Here is a 13,335-nt window from a genome sequence, read left to right on the forward strand (position 1 = left end):
TAACCATGGCTACAGCGTTGTTTGCTCAAGTCATCATCCTGCTTACTGCAAGTGTTCATATGTTTCTTTCTGAGTACATTTTATTATACATACAACAAGGGTAATTTAATGGTAACACAATACACTTATTTATAAAAAACCGCTACATAAAAATAACATTTAAAAACAAACCATTTAAAAAACTACATACTAGGAATACCAAGCATTATTCTACACCCTCCCGTGGTGAAAAATTAGTATTGCACATTAAAGGCTGATAAATCCTTCCCCAGCAGCCGCATAAGATGCTACAAAAATATCAAGGGGCATTCGGTTAACTCAACATACTTAGTCGGGTGCCCTAAAATAACCCTTTCTATGACACTTCATGCCTTTCCCAACGGAAAAAACATTGAGCTAAATGGGATTCATTCATGTAGTACTTATTTCATATTCTCAGCCATAAAATCATATACATATATGGAGCAACATAGAATAAATTAAACTTAAAAGATCATACAAATTATTACATAATTCTTAAAAATTTATTAAATTATTATAGCGATATCAAGTATATAAAATGTATAGAATGTATATCTAGAGACAAATACATATATATAGAGACGGCTCTGAGTTAACTAAAACCCAAACAATTAATTTGAAGATTAAAAATTGTTGTTATAAAAAATTATGAACATTATTTCACTGCTGGATTTAAAAAAAATTAAAAATCAGATATAAAACAATTCAGATCGAATTCGATGTTCAAGCCATTTGGTTCAAGAGTACGCACCATTTTGATTCATTTTTGCTAAGTTCCCTAATCTTATTGGAGCCCCTCCAGTGTGGTTTATATTTTTGGATTGCCCAGAACTTCAGGTCCCTGGGATCTTTATTGTGGTACATAGCAAAATGTCTGGAGACACTGTGCTTGGGGTAAGCCTTTTTGATATTTTGGATGTGCTCTCTTATTCACTTCCACATAGGTCTTTTGGTCCTACCTATATATTGGAGGGAACAAGAGCATTCTAGGACATATACCACACCTTCTGTTCTACACGACACAAAGTCCTTGATCTCAAATTCTTTTCTGGTACTGGTTGATGTAAACTTCTGACACTTCACACCATTTTGGTGGGTGTTTCTGCAGGCCACACACCTCTTACAGGGGAAAAAACCTTTTCCCTGGAAGAAGGACAAATCAGTTATTTTTTTAGGAGGATCCGGTACATTTTTGGCTATTAAGTCCCTTTAAAGTCGGGGCTCGCCTATATACAAATCTAGGTTTCTTTGGTAGAATATTCCCCAAAGTTGTGTCTGCATTTAAAAGAGGTCAGTGTTTTTTGACCTTCTCCATTTTTTTATGTTGAACACTAAAGTTCATGATTAGAGGTATGTCATTATTCATTTAGTTTTCCTTGACCTTATCTTGGATCAATAGCTTTCTAAGTTTTATTTATTCTATGTTGCTCCATATATGTATACGATTTTATGGCTGAGAATATGAAATAAGTACTACATGAATGAATCCCATCTAGCTCGATGTTTTTTCCGTTGGGAAAGGCATGAAGTGTCATATAAAGGGTTATTTTAGGGCACCCGACTAAGTATGTTGAGTTAACCGAATGTCCCTTGATATTTTTGTAGCATCTTATGCGGTTGCTGGGGAAGAATTTATCAGCCTTTAATGTGCAATACTAATTTTTCACCACGGGAGGGTACTTGGTATTCCTAGTATGTAGTTTTTTAAATGCTTTGTTTTTAAATGTTATTTTTATGTAGCGGCTTTTTTTATAAATAAGTGTATTGTGTTACCATTAAATTACCCTTGTTGTATGTATAATAAAATGTACTCAGAAAGAAACATATGAACACATGCAGTAAGCAGGATGATGACTTGAGCAAACAACGCTGTAGCCATGGTTACTGTGAAGCCATTGTGCTTATAAACTGAGACCGTGGCACCTCGAGTGTATCCTTGAGAAAGTCACGTGATGGTGACGCAACGCGTGGGAGGAGCCTAGGATGCACTCTGCAGTCTATCACCGAGCGGTGTACTGCAGCGATCCTTTTCTCTCGTCCACAGCGGCTGACTGCTATTTGCAGATTTGTATGCTTTTTTGATACGGGGCGCACGTGAGTGAATCTCTTAGTGTGTTTGCTGGTGTACTAAATGGAGTTCACTGCGCAATTAAATTTTTCCTTGTTCATTTTTGCTTTACATATAACCAACGGTGTTGAAAGCTTTACCTGATGAAAACGGAGGTGGATGGCAGTATTGCTTAAAAATGACAAGCAGACACCCCAATTAAGCAATTAAAGAACCACAACCACTGGGACTACTTTTATATCTCTACTACAATAGTTTTTTTTCAATGTCTCTCCTTGTTTAACCACAATACTATTTAATTACCAACACTTGTTTATTTATTTTTACTTTTATTCACTATTTATATTTTAACACTTAGAATGATGGACGATTGTTCCTGTGTGTACACTTTTTAGAATTTCAATCTTATTTATTCATAGATGTATATGTGCAATATCACTCTAATTTTGATATAGATATTTAGAAATTTTGGAGTTTTTTGAAACGCTTGGAATATTAGTGGAATATCACACTGGTTTGGATTTATGTGCGGGATGCACAGTAGTGCACTTTATACATATAATTTTTACTGATCATTGAGTGAAGCGCTTCAATTATTATTTTAACTGAACCCGATTGTCTTACTTTTGGGAGTATGTGATAACCTCATAACTAATACCCATAAAAGATTGTTTGTGTTCTATGCCTCGTTCTATGCTAGAAAAACTATACTGCTTAAATGGAAGCAACCTGACCCTCCCACGGTCGCTCAATGGAAAGCCTTAGTAAATTCCACACTACCACTTTACAAACTCACTTATATTAACCGCAAATGCCCAAAAAAGTTTTCAAAGGTTTGGGGAGCTTGGTCTCACCAGTTAGATCAATATAATTTATTTGAGGTGAGAAAAATCCCACATCCGTTATGTCCTTTCCCACCCCCCCTTCCCTCGCCCCCCCTTCCCTCGCCCCCCCTCCCTTCCCTCGCCCCCCCTCCCTTCCCTCGCCCCCCTTCCTTCCCTCGCCCCCCTTCCTTCCTTTCTATCTCCCCCCCCCCCCCCAAAAAAAATAAAATAAAATAAAATTGACTAGCATTACCACCTACTTCTCAGCCGAAGGGATTGTCACCTTCCATTAGACACTTGAAATAACCAAAAGATTTGGTATTTATGAATGTATTGTTACTCCCTTATCAAGATTTCTACACAACTCTGTATTAGGATGACTTAAAGTAGTCTGATTTGAAATTATTCACCATGATTGTATATGCATATTGTGTAGCAGCACTTTGTTGTTTTTTATTGTTTTATATGTTCAAATACTCTCCTTCTGGAGAAAATAAAAACTTTTCTGTTAAAAAAAAAAAAAAAAGATGGGGACTCCGGATGTAGATCTTCTTCTAGCGTCCAGATTCAACATGAAGTTAGTCAACTTTGTGTCTAGAACAAGGGATCCATTCGCATGCGGAACAGATATGTTGGTGACCCCGTGGGATCAGTTCTCATTGATTTATGCATTCCCCCTATTCAGTTGCTGCTACGACTTCTTTGCAGGATCAAGCTGGAAAGAAAACCCGTAATTCTGGTAGCTCCAGTGTGGCCCAGAAGGTCCTGGTATGCAGAAACCGTAAAGATGGCAGTGGAGGATCCATGGTCCCTTCCACTACGGCCAGACCTACTCTCACAGGGCCCGATATTCCATCCTACCTTACGAACGCTAAATTTAACGGATTGGCCATTGAAACCCACATTCTGAAGAAACGTGGGCTTTCTGGGTCAGTTGTCTCTACTTTGATTAATGCGAGGAAGCCAGCTTCCAGAACTATATATTATAGAGCCTGGAGGGCTTATGTTTCCTGGTGTGAATCCAAGGATTGGTACTAGGGTTGTCCCGATACCACTTTTTTAGGACCGAGTACAAGTACCGATACTTTTTTTTCAAGTACTCGCCGATACCGATTACCGATACTTTTTTTTTTAATGTCATGTGACAGTGTTTTTTTTTTTGTTTTTTTTTTCGGGGGGAAGGGGGTGAACGGTGTGTGTGTGTGTGTGTGTGTGTGTGTGTGTGTGTGTGTTTTTTTTTTTTTTTTTTTTTTTCACAATAATATTTTTTTTTCTTTATTGCAATATGTGTTTGTTTTTTTTTGTTTTTTTATCAGCCCTGTTGGTGGGCTTTGGTGAGATATCAGGGGTCTTAACAGACCTCTGATATCTCCCCCTTGAGACAGAGTATAGAGATTCCCCAGTCCCTTTCTCTGCAGCCTCAGCTGCACTGAGAATGAATGGAGAGAAGACAGCGGCTCCTCTCCATTCATAAACTGAGACATCGTAATCACAGGAGATTACAATGTTTCAGTTATGTGAATGGACAGAGTCAGCTGACTCTGTCCATTCACAAAGGAAGGAGGAGGAGGACATCAGAACGGAGGGGGAGAACGAAGGGGACAGCAGAGAGGGACAGCAGAACGGAGGGGACAGAGAAGGAGAGGGGGGCAGCAGAACGGGGGGGACAGCGGAGGGGGACAGAGAAGGAGAGAGGAACGGCGGAACGGAGGGGGACAGAGGATAGGAGGGGGCATGGAGGAGGATGCAGTGACAGTCAGCGGTGACCAATCACCGCTGTATGTCACTAAAGCCGCTGAAAGCCGCTGGGGGAGAATCTTGTAACTCCCCCATGCGCCGATCACAGCTGACTTCCAGGTATCGGGGGAAGCATCGGGAGCATTTGCCCGAGTACAAGTACTTGGGCAAATGCTCGGTATCGGTGCCGATACCGATACTAGTATCGGTATCGGGACAACCCTAATTGGTACCCTCGGAGATATATCATAGGCAGAATTCTTGCCTTTCTACAATTAGGGGTAGAGATGAAGTTGGCCTTGAGTACTTTTAAGGGCCAAGTCTCAGCTTTATCAGTCTTATTTTAAAGACCAGTTGCTACACATTCTTTAGTCCGGGGTTATATGCAGGGGGTCATGCAGATTAATCCACCAGTTAAATCTCCTTTGAATCCTTGGGACTTGAACTTAGTTTTGTCAGTGTTACAAAAACAGCCATTTGAACTGAAACAGCATATTCCCTTAGTCCTTCTGACAAGGAAGCTGGTGTTCTTGGTTGCTATATCCTCAGCAAGGAGGGTTTTGGAATTGGCTGCTCTTTCCTATAACGAGTCATGCTTGATTATTCATGAGGACAGAGTGGTGTTACGCCCTTGTCCAGATTTTTTGCCAAAAGTAGTCTCAGGTTTTCACCTGAACCAAGATATTGTCCTGCCATCGTTTTTTCCAAAACCATGTTCCAGGGAATAAAAGTCACTACATTGTCTTGATGTGGTGAGAGCAGTGAAAGTCTATTTAAAGACAACTGCTCAGATTCGAAAGACTGACGTCTTATTTATGCTGCCAAAGGGTCCTAAGAAAGGACAAGCAGCGTCGAAATCTATTGTCGCTAAGTGGATTCGGCAAGTTATAATTCAGACTTATGATTTAAGGGGTATAATCCCCCCTTTTCAAGTCAAAGCGCACTCTACCAGGTCAGTTAGTGCTGCTTGGGCAGTGCGCAACCAGGCCTCCATGACTCAGATCTGCAAGGCCGCAACTTGGTCTTCAGTACATATATTCACCAAATTTTATCAGGTGGCTGTAAGGAGGTTTGAGGATATCGCCTTCGGGTGCAGTGTGCTGCAGGCAGCAGTATAGATCCTCAAGTCTGGGGGTACCCTACGGGTTGTCTCTCCCTCTCCTCAAATAGCATTGCTATGGGACGTCCCATTAAGTTATTACTTAGGCTCTGTGTCCCATGATGTACGATAAAGAAAATAGGATTTCTTTATCGTACATCACGGGACACAGAGGCTCATTGTAATTACTAAGTGGTTATATCTCACCTTCAGGTGCTGGACACTGGTGTAATCAATTAGACAGGAAGTTTCCTCCCTATATAACCCCTCCCCTACAGGGAGTACCTCAGTTTTTTCGCCAGTGTCTAAGGTGTTGGTCATGGTTAATGTGTGCTCCTAGATGGCCTGAACAGGGTCAGGGAGCTACGCTATCGGATCCATTCAAAGAGCCAAAACAAAAGCTAAAATGGATGGTACCCAACACCTCGATACCGAAGAACGAGGTTTTGCCTTTAATGCTTCTCTTAGGAGAGCTGGGCCCTGAGATCCAGCACCTTAGTCACATTGCTATACCACAGGTTTGCTCTGGCAGGGCACTATACATGGCCCAAGGCAGTGGACCCTACGTACAGAGGGGACCCTGTCCATGAAGCTCTGGCATGATACCAACCCACCATGATGGGTGAAGATTGGGTCGCTGTGATATTCCAGCAGTACCCTGCAGCGAGGAATGGTGAGTCGCTATTTGTTTGCAGTGTCTCTTTTAAGAGAGTGATCTGACGGTGGCACTTGGAGCAGTGTGCTGTTCTATCATGCTTGTACTCTGGCTCAGGCAGGCTGCTGTTTTTTCCCCAGCCACTAGAGGGCGCAGATTTGCTCCTAGACTATTGTTATTTTAGGCAGGAAGAAGAAGGGCAGCCATTACCATGTGCTGACAGGTTGTACGCCCTTGGAGACAGAACAGTGGGCCGTGAGTGTGCGAGTGCCAGCTTGGGAACAGGTACAGACAAGTCATGATTACATGCTGCATATTTTTTGCCTATCCATGGGGAATGTACAAGCTGTAAGTAGTAGATACACCCCTGGATGATTAGCAGTTTACTTTAAAAGTGTCATTTTCTTCTTGTGGGAATGTACAGCATAATATACGTGCTTGCAGTTTTGAAATGCATGTTGTTATATTACATGTTTGAAAGGTTTGAGCATAGTGCATATGTGCTTGGTATCCTACAGGTATAAGTATAGGACCAACTGCAGTTGACCAGGTGCTTGCTTGCTAAAATCGCACAGTTGCTAAATACACACTGATGCTGATATGCTTAGTTGCTAAAATCACACAGTTGCTAATACGCACAGATGCTGATATGCACAGCTGCTAAAATCGCACAGTTGCTAGTACGCACAGATGCTATGTACAGTTGCTAAAATCGCACTGTTGCTAGTACGCACAGATGCTGATATGTACAGTTGCTGAAATCGCACAGTTGCTAACATGCACAGATGCTGAATTGCACAGTCGCTAAGGTCGCACAGTTGCTTAAGACGCACAGGTGCTGCTTAAACTCAAGGTTGCTGCTTGAACAAACAAGTTGCATAAAGATACATGGTCATGTGTGTACAAAATGCATGTTTGGACATGTTTGTGTTAAAAAAAAAAAAAAAAATAACACTCAAAATATGCTTCATTTTTTGATCACATAAGAACGCGTGTTCGCATAAGGTGACAGGATTGCTTAAAGATACACGGTCACATAAAGATGCATGTTTATATTTGTATAGATATGCATTGTTGTTTTCTTTTCTCCTAGTCACATGGTCACGCAGAAAGGCTTGATTGCATAAAGATGGTTGATCATCAGGCTAGAAAACCTCCACAGGATCCTCATGCAGGTGCTTGCTTACAAGCTAGCCAAATGCACAACTGTTGGGATGCACAGTTGCTGGTTTGCATTGTTGCTAACGCACAAACAGTTAAATCGATTGTGGAAACGCACGTTGGCGGAGGATACCTTCCTCTTTACCGGTCCACATGTTTGCATAAAATACATGAGTTTGGAATGTACATCGTGTAGGTAAAACAAGTAACAGAACATGTTCTTGTTGATCACATAAAGATGCATGTTTTCTGTTGGTATGGATTTACCTGTGTTTTACATAGTCGCATGTGGATGCTGGGTCATATTAAAGTGCTTGTTTGCGCAGAAATGCCTAAAATCGCAAAAAAATGGTGGATTGCATAAAGATCCTTGATCGCACAAGGGTGCTTGATCACACAAGAGTCCTTGATCACAAGGGTACTTGTCCATAAAGTAGTGCTTGTAATGCATAAAGTGTTTGATCATATAAAAAATGCAGAATCACATAAGGATGCATGATCGCCTAGATTGGCATGGTTGCATAACAAGTAATGTTAATTTAAGTTTTCCTTAAATCTACAGGATTCCTTATGTTCACATAGGAATACATGTCTGCATGGATACATGTTGTGTAATGTTGCATAACATGTTTATAAAGCGCATGCTTGCTTGCAAGATGCCTGTTCCATAGCACTCGTGTTATATGTATGCGTGTATACAGTGCACACGTTTCTTGTTCTTGCCTAAAACATATTTGTATGAATTTATGCTTCCATGAACGCACGCTTCCATAGAGGCATATGGCGTTAATACTTGCCTCATACACATACGGGTCGTTTGCATATGTGTTTATTTGCATGGGCTACAGAGGTTGTCTGCGCTTCGCAGGGGAACAGCACCTCTTCCGGTTGGTGGTCTGGCCCTTCAGGTTAGCCACCATGCCCGGGGTAAAGGCCCAGTATATAGCAGTAATGGCATACCGAGGCAATCTGCTGCTGATCAGATCAGTCAGTAGCATGGCTGGACCTAGGTGGTCAAGTATCTGGAACTCCTGGGTTGGGATCCCAGTCTAAAGGTACTTTCTTACAGTCGGTAAGGAGCTTGGAGTGTTTGGGACTCAGCCCAAAAAGGGGTCAAGGTTAACGTAGAGTTCCTTACATTTACCTTTGCTAAGGTGCTAGGGAAGATGGCTTCATTCAAAGCGGTTCCCTATGCTCAGTTTCGTTCAAGGCTGCTATAAACATTATTCTGTCTGCCTGGAACAAGTAGATCCTAACCTAGGCATTATCCAAAGGGTCTGGTCCCAGGGATATGCCGGAACCTCAGCAAGATGGCAGAAAGGAAGATCCTTCATGCCGATTAACTGGGAGGTGGTGGCTACGAATGCTGGCCTCTAGGGATGGAGACCAGTCCTGAAGGAGACCACTACCCAGGGGAAGTGGTCAAGCTCACCTTGACTGTCAACACTCTAGAGCTTCCGATGGCACGTCTGGCTTAATGGCCTGGGCATTTAGATTACAGGATTGTTCTGTCAAGGTACAATTCGACAATGCCACATCAGTAATTTACTTCAGTTACCAAGAAGACACTAGAAGTCACGCAGCCAGAAGGAAGGCCATGTTCTGGTTTGGGCAGAGGAGCTTGTACCTTGCCTATCGACAATCTTCATATCGTGAAATGAAGAGTTGACAGGAGGCCCTCTGGAGCCATCAACAATTGTTCCTGGGAGAATGTCCTCTGCACCCCCACTTTTTTCTGCCCAGATAAGAATTTTGGGCGTCCAAGTTCAACAAGAAGTTGGACTGCTTTGTGTCAAGGGCTAGGGATCCACTCGCATATGGGACAGATGCGTTGGTGACCCCGTGGAATCAGTTTTTCACTGATTTATACGTTCTCCCCAGTTCAGCTGCTTCCACAGCTTCTACGCAGGATCCAAGTGGAAGGGAAGCCGGCAATACTACTAGCCCGGCATGGCCCAGAAGATCCTGGTATGCAGAGATTGAAATGTTGGCAGGTGGGAAACCGTGGACTCTTCCATCTAGTCCAGACTTGCTTTTGCAAAGGGCCGGTATTCCATCCGGCCTTACAATCGCTAAATTTAACGGTCTGTCTATTAAAGCCCACATGTTAAAGAATCGGGGCTTTCAGGTGCAGTGGTAACTGCCCTGATTGATGCAAGAAAGCGGGCCTCTAGGACCATTTATTATAGGGTCTGGAAGGCTTATGTTTCCTGGTTTGAAACCAAAAGATGGCATCCTCGGAGGTATGTCATAGGCAGAATTCTTGCCTTCCTACAGTTGGGGTTAAAAATAAAGCTAGCCTTGAATACCATCGGGTCAGATTTCGGCCTTTGTCATTGTTTTTCAAAGGCCGCTTGCTTCGCATTCTTTGATCCGGGCCTTTGATACAAAGGACAACGCATATAAATCTGCCAGTTAGGTCACACTTGTGCCGTAGGGTTGAGTCTAGTTTTGTCCGCATACAATGACAGCTCCTTGGGCCGATGCATCATATTCCTTTTGATCCTCCTAACGGGGGAATAGGTGTTCTCCGTCGCGGTAGCAACCGCAAGAGTTTCAGTGTTGGCAGCTTTCTTTTGTATAGTGCCATACTTAATTATTCTTAAGGCTAGGGTGATGTTAAATCCTCACCCAGCCTTTTTCATTTTTCCTAAAAGGATCTAGCTGTCATTTGAATCAACCCGTTTCTTGCCTTCCTTTTTACCAGAACCTTGTTCTGTGGAAGGAAAGTTATTAATTCCTCTCAATATAGTGAGAGCGGTTAAAGGTATATATGAATGGTTCAAGATACGGGAATATGACGTTTGTTGTGCTGCCAGAATACCCGAAGAATGGGCAGGCAGCGTTCATATCAGCTATTAAAATGGTTGAACTCTCTCGTTGTAGTGAGGGCAGTCAAGGCTTATCTGAAGCGACTGTGTTTGTGGCGCTACCTGTAGGTCCCAGGATAGGGCAGATAGCATCTAAATCAACTGTTGTTTTAATGCAGATTCGTCAAGTTATTATTCAGGCTTGCGGTTTGAAGAAAAGGTTTTCTCCTTAGTGCACTTTACCAGGGCAGTAAGCGCTTCATGGGTGGTGCGTTACCAAGCCTTTAAGACTCAGATTTACAAGGCCGCTACTTGGTCATCTATACATGCGTTCACTAATTTCTATCAGGTGAATGTAAGAGGGCAAGAGGATGCCGCTTTTGGCGCAGTATACTGCAGGCAGCAGTATAGGTCCTCACGTCTGATGGCGGTCTGCGTTTATTTGTGTCTCCCTCCCCTCAGTAGGCATTACTTTAGGATATCCCACTTAGTAATTACTATGAGCCTCTGTGTCCCGTGATGTACGATAAAGAAAACAGGATTTTTATAACAGCTTACCTGTAAAATCCTTTTCTTGAAGTATATCACGGGACACAGCGCTCCCGCCCCTCTTGTGGGACACATTGCTTTGCTACAAAAACTGAGGTACTCCCTGTAGGGGAGGGGTTATATAGGGAGGAAACTTCCTGTCTAATTGATTACACCAGTGTCCAGCACCTGAAGGTGAGATATCACCACTTAGTAATTACTATGAGCCTCTGTGTCCTGTGATGTACTCCAAGAAAAGGATTTTACAGGTAAGCTGTTATAAAAATCCTATTTTTTATAACAACTTACCTGTAAAATCCTTTTCTTGGAATACATCATGGGACACAGAGGTCCCACCCCTCTTTTGGGGTTTAGATATATTGCTTTGCTACAAAAACTTAGGTACTCCTGGAAGGAGGAGGGGTTATACAGGGGAGTTAACTTCCTGTATTGGGTATACCAGTGTCCATCACCTGAAGGTGCCTATATACCCATTAATTTATTACTTAGGCTCTGTGTCCCATGATGTACTTCAAGAAAAGGATTTTACAGGTAAGCTGTATGCGGTATGCCTCTCAAGCCTTAATCAAGACTTTTCTTTGGGGAGTTGCTTTTATAAATCCCCCAATGTGATCTCCTGTGTCATTTGTTTGGGATCTCAAACTGGTGCTCTCTGGCACATGGCATGCCCAGGTCTTAAGAGACAGAGACCCCTCTGTCTCTTAAGAGACCTTGCTAAAAGCAAGACAAGCCAATCTATTATTGGACCTGGAAATCCTTCTGTGCCTGAAGTGCAATCCAAGAGAATTATTGCCCTGGAGAAACCCCCTTTTGAACCCAGCAGAAAAATCCCCCTAGATGACCCCTCCTGCAGAGTTCAATTTTTGGCTGCTCTCATGTCTGTCGGACGCGTCACTAAGTTCTCACTTGTAAGGGGCCTTTTCTCATTCATCACAATGATAAGGTAGACTAACGCCCAAGGCCATCCTTCCTTCCTTCCCAAGGTGGTTATTGGACTTCCACCTTAGTGAAAATTCAGTTCTTCCATCTTTGTGCCCTGCTCCAAAGCACTCCAAAGAAATTGCCTGGATCTGGTCTGATGGCTACTGGATACGGTATATATACATACTTGGAAGCATGCATTTTTTATTATATGTAGACAAATGGAATAAAAAAAAAAAAAAAAAACATTCTTAGCTTACCTGCAATATGTGTATAAATGTCACTCGGCATAATACCAATGCATTGTTGCCTCAGCTCTGCATTTAACAGTGGCTTGGTGAGATAAAGTGAGTGAGAATTGATGAACATGGCTTCTAATCATGTGATCATTTATTCCTATTTATCATGTGACATTGCTTACAAACAAGTCAGCTATAGCTGGCTGAACTGTTATTGTGCCTGTCACAGAAATAGGCATTTTTCCAGAAGAAATCCTGTTAAAGCGAAAGATTGACTTAAAAAATTGAACATTTCCCTTCTATTACTTTTCTGGGGACAACCCAAAATTTGGGATTTTCTTTTACTTTCAATGATAATGGAAAACAGGACAAATAGAGAGGGTAAATCTACCTAATAGGTACACAGACGGCAATAAAAACTGACAGGTGTAATAATCAATCTCCACTCTATTTAAAACAAAAAAAAAGTTTTGCTATTAGTTACTTTAGTAACTAATAATAAGTTCACTTAAAAAAAGACAATTTTTCCTGATTATAAGGTCCTCCTTTACATGTACAGAGCTCTGTACACAATCTATAATACGTAACCCATTCTCTGTTCACTTTCACATACTTTTTCTTTGTCATTCACCGTGTGTGTGTAATCGACACTGTTCATTGCTTTCTTAAATCACCTGTAACTATATACTATAATGTACCTTTTTTTTTATCTGTTCCAGTATGTGTACTGTATGTTATATGGGCCGCCCTATATATCTTGACCAAACAGGCACAAATTTGCTAGTAAGGGTATAATAGCTGTTGATTAGTTACTCTAACAAATTCTCACATAAAGCTTTTAAAACAAATATGAAGCTAAAAGGTCCATAGTTTAATTTCAAAAGTATGTTCTCTTGTATCCCTTTTTTGTGTCCTATAATTTTATTTTGTTCAAACCCTGGAAGTGATTTGGAAACCTTAATTTGGATCTACCAAAGGAGCCTGCCTTTGTATATTACTTTGTTTTATTTAGTTACTTGCACTTGTCTGTTTTGCTTAGACACTTGGATGATCATCTAGATGCAATTGACATTTTGCTTCTGCCAGGTTATAAACATTAGCATAAGGATTTGTACATTTCCTCTGTAGCTGAAATATTAGTATGTGTACAGTTTCAGAGCAGTAAAAGCAGAGATATGTTTCTACAGGGTCCCATCTTGTATCCTTTGAGGTTTTTTTAGCCGTTACTTGAAAAGGAGAATAAATGCTACA

At 41.6% G+C, this 13,335-nt stretch overlaps 1 protein-coding gene across 2 annotated transcripts in view; it reads left to right on the forward strand.

Moving 5' to 3' along the window:
* KDM4C (lysine demethylase 4C) overlaps positions 1-13,335 on the forward strand; it is an 852,000-nt gene that overhangs the window by 491,701 nt on the left and 346,964 nt on the right. The gene's annotated exons all lie outside the window — the stretch shown is intronic.

This window comes from Aquarana catesbeiana, linkage group LG01 (assembly GCF_042186555.1).
Source record: "Aquarana catesbeiana isolate 2022-GZ linkage group LG01, ASM4218655v1, whole genome shotgun sequence".
NCBI lineage: Eukaryota > Metazoa > Chordata > Amphibia > Anura > Ranidae > Aquarana > Aquarana catesbeiana.